Here is a 3738-nt window from a genome sequence, read left to right as displayed (position 1 = left end):
AGCGGCTGCTCCCGCTGCAGGCAGATCAGGCGGGCCTGCACCTCCTGCCAGCTGCAGTTGCAGAGCTGCGCCTGCCGAGAAGGGAGAGCCGGACATCAAACCACGGGTATGTCTAGTTTGCGGGAAAGAAGGTCTAGGGCGAGGGAAGAAGGGAGCAGCGAACCGGCATTAGAGAGGGTTCGCCGAAAAAGAGGGGGGGCAAGGAACGGCGGAGAGGAGCAAGCTGGAACGGAGGAGAGACGTCCGAACCGCGAGGTCCAGTTAGCCAGGGGAACCGCGTGCCACCAGAAGGGGTGACGGCTTCATCGCGGGGGGTTTTTTAAGAAGAGACTGGACAGCCGCCGGTCTGAAATGGTCAAGGGCTGGACTAGATGACCTCCAAAGTCCCTTCCAACTCTGGGATTCTGGAAGGGTCTCCTGCTCGAGCAGGGGGTTGGACTAGATGACCCTCCGAGGTCCCTTCCAGCTCTGATCTTCTACGATTCTGCAAGGGCCTCCTGCTCAAGCAGGGGGTTGGACTAGATGACCTCTGAGGTCCCTTCCAACTGTGATATTCTACGATTCTGGAAGGGTTCCTGCTCGAACAGGGGGCTGGACTAGATGACCCCCGAGGTCCCTTCCTACTCTGATATTCTATGATTCTAGAAGGGTCTCCTGCTCGAGCAGGGGGTTGGACTAGATGACCTCCAAGGTCCCTTCCAACTCTGTCATTCTGTGACAGTCTCCTGCTCCAGCAGGGGGTTGGACTAGATGATCTCCGGAGTCCCTTTCTACTCTGATATTCTATGATTCTGGAAAGGTCTCCTGCTCGAGCAGGGGGTTGGACTAGATGACTCCCGAGGTCCCTTCCAGCTCTGTCATTCTATGATTCTGGAAGGGTCTCCTGCTCGAGCAAGGGGTTGGACTAGATGACCTCCAAGGAGACTCTTCCAAAATCACAGAATCATAGAGTTGGAGGGGACCTTGGAGGTCCTCTAGACCAACCCGCTGCATAAGCAGGAGATACTTCCAGAATCACAGAATTAGAAGGCACCCCGGAGGTCATCCAGTCCAACCCCCTGCTCAAGCAGGAGACTTACAGAATAGCAGAGTTGGAAGGGATCCTGGAGGTCATCTAGTCCAACCCCCTGCTCGAACAGGAGACCCTTCCAGAATCAGAAGAGCTGGAAGGGACCTCAGAGGTTATCCAGTCCAACCCCGTGCTCAAGGAGGAAACCCTTACGGAATCAAAGAGCTGGAAGGGATCCTGGAGGTCATCCAGTCCAGCCCCCTGCTCGAGCAGGAGACCCTTACAGAATAGCAGAGTTGGAAGGGATCCTGGAGGTCATCTAGTCCAACCCCCTGCTCAAGCAGAAGAACCTTACAGAATAGCAAAGTTGGAAGGGACCCTAGAGGTCGTCTACTCCAACCCCCTGCTCAAGCAGGAGACCCTTACAGAATCAAAGAGCTGGAAGGGACCACGGAGGTCATCCAGTCCAGCCTCCCGCCTGAGCAGGAGAACCTTACAGGATAGCAGAGTTGGAAGGGACCCTGGAGGTCATCTAGCCCAACCCCCTGCTCGAGCAGGAGACCCTTACAGAATCAAAGAGCTGGAAGGGATCCAGGAGGTCATCTAGTCCACCCCCACCCCCTGCCTGAGCAGGAGACCCCGTACCAGGGAACTGCAAGGCCTCAAAAGCCCTTCCTGGAAGGAATCAATCCGGGCTGCGCCGTATGGCCCATCTACGGGGGGGGGGGCGACGCCGCCAGGACGCCGCACCCCAGGCCCGGAGGACCCACCCCCACCCCACCCCCGTGCACTTACCGAGGGGATCTTGAGCGCCTTGGTGTAAAAGGAGCGGATCTCCCAGTAACCCATCAGGCTGAAGAACATCTTGACCAGTCGGTACAGCCAGAACGTGGCAGCCATCACCAACAGGAAGATGACCCCGTGGCTGGCCTGGATCCTGGCAGGGGGGTGGGGGGGGAAAAGGGGAGGGGGAGGAAAAAACAGCCGCGGGTTGTGCAAGGCCTCTCCGGTTGCACACAAACAGACACACACAACGCACGTCGAGAGGGGAATGCCTTTCCAGGAATCCCCCCTGGTACTCGGAAAGCCCTGCGCTACGAGGTCGCCGGGGGCGGCTTGGACCGACTCCCGGAACGGCAGGTGGCGGAGTGGGGGGTGGGGGGGGGTGCAGGCTCGCTCTCCACCGGTTGAACTCCGGCCTCGGAGGCGGCAGCTCCAGGCTCTTTGCCCAGGAACGGCAGGGGCCTAACCTGGCCGCAAACTGGACAAAGGACAGGCCGTCCTCGCCTTTACGACCGCCGCCGAGCGCCGCATTTCTGCGCTGAACCAGAGGCCTTTGTGAAGCGAATTTGGTCTTCTTCCCTTGCCGCGTGTGTGTTGTTAAGGTTAGGCACACTGGCTTCCCCCTTGAGTTCTCTCGGCGGGAAGGTCGCAAAAGGGGACGACCGCAGCGGTCGTTAAGCGAGAACCAGTTGCCAAGAACCTTTCGATCGCGTTTTGATTGCGTGAAAAACGGGCCATTTTTTCCCCCAAAAGTTGCCGTTGCCACTTCCAACGGTCGCTAAACAAACCGTCGTAAACCCAGGACTAGGCCGCATCGGGGCTCAGCCACAGCCGGAAAAGAGAGACTCCACATCCTGAGGCAGTCTACCTTGACCGAGAAACTACCTTGACCTTCCCGGACTGGGAAGAAGATTGCCAAGTCCCGTCATAACGTCGGTCACTAAATGAACCGTTGTTACATTGAGGATTAGGCCGCACTGGGACTCAGCCACAGCCAGAAAAGAGAGACCACATCCCGAGGCAGTCTACCTTGACCGAGAAACCAGAGCAGAAGAGCTTTCTGCCGGACTGGGAAAGAGATCGCCAAGTCCCGTCGTAACGTACGTCACTAAACGAACCGTCGTTACGTTGAGGACTAGTCCGCATTGGGGCTCAGCCACAGCCGGAAAAGAGAGACTCCACATCCCGAGGCAGTCTACCTTGACCCAGAAGCCAGAGTGGACGGGCTTTCACTGGGAAGGAAATCGCCAAGTCCCGTCACAACGTCGGCCGCTAAACGAACCGTCGTTACGTTGAGGACTAGGCCGCATTGGGGCTCAGCCACAACTGGAAAAGAGAGACTCCACATCCCGAGGCAGTCTACCTTGACCGAGAAACCAGAGCGGAAGAGCATTCTGCCGAACCGAGGAGATCGCCAAGTCCCGTCGTAACCTCGGCCACTAAACGAACCGTCGTTAAGCCGAGGACTAGCGGGCACGATGCGAAGCTGATTTGGTGCGGATTTCGCCCCGATTCGCACCCTCCACGACACCCGGGGAGAGATCGGCGAGCCGCAAAAGGCGAGACTCCCCGTCCCGAGGTAGTCGTATCTTGACCCGAGATACGTCTCTCGGCCAGGCTGAGAAGGGGGTGGCAAAGTTTCCCTCCCCCCCCCACCGGTGACAACGTCCCACCACAGCGGCCGATACCCGCTTGGGCTCCTGCTAAGAACTAGGGGGGGGGGGAGAGGCACGGATCTTTCCGGACCGCTACGTACCTTTGAGCACACTCGGCAGCGGGCAGGATAGCATCCGGGAGCGTAACCTTGCTGCGATCGGGCCCAAAACTTCCACCTCCTCCCTGGTGGGTGTGATTGACGGGCCGGTTGGCGAAGAGAACGTCATACTCCACGCAGCAAAGCAGGAAGGTGGAGAAAGTGGCCACAAACAGGAACTGCCTGGGGAGGG

At 58.5% G+C, this 3738-nt stretch overlaps 1 pseudogene; it reads right to left on the bottom strand.

Annotated features, from left to right (window-relative positions):
- Positions 1–3738, bottom strand: part of LOC114923619 — a 12393-nt pseudogene that overhangs the window by 2663 nt on the left and 5992 nt on the right.

The sequence above is a fragment of the Protobothrops mucrosquamatus genome, unplaced genomic scaffold (assembly GCF_001527695.2).
Source record: "Protobothrops mucrosquamatus isolate PMUCROS unplaced genomic scaffold, P.Mucros_1.0 scaffold5120, whole genome shotgun sequence".
In the NCBI taxonomy this organism is placed as follows: Eukaryota; Metazoa; Chordata; class Lepidosauria; order Squamata; family Viperidae; genus Protobothrops; species Protobothrops mucrosquamatus.
Note: the sequence above shows the minus strand (reverse complement) of the source record. Positions and strands in the feature narration are given on the sequence as shown.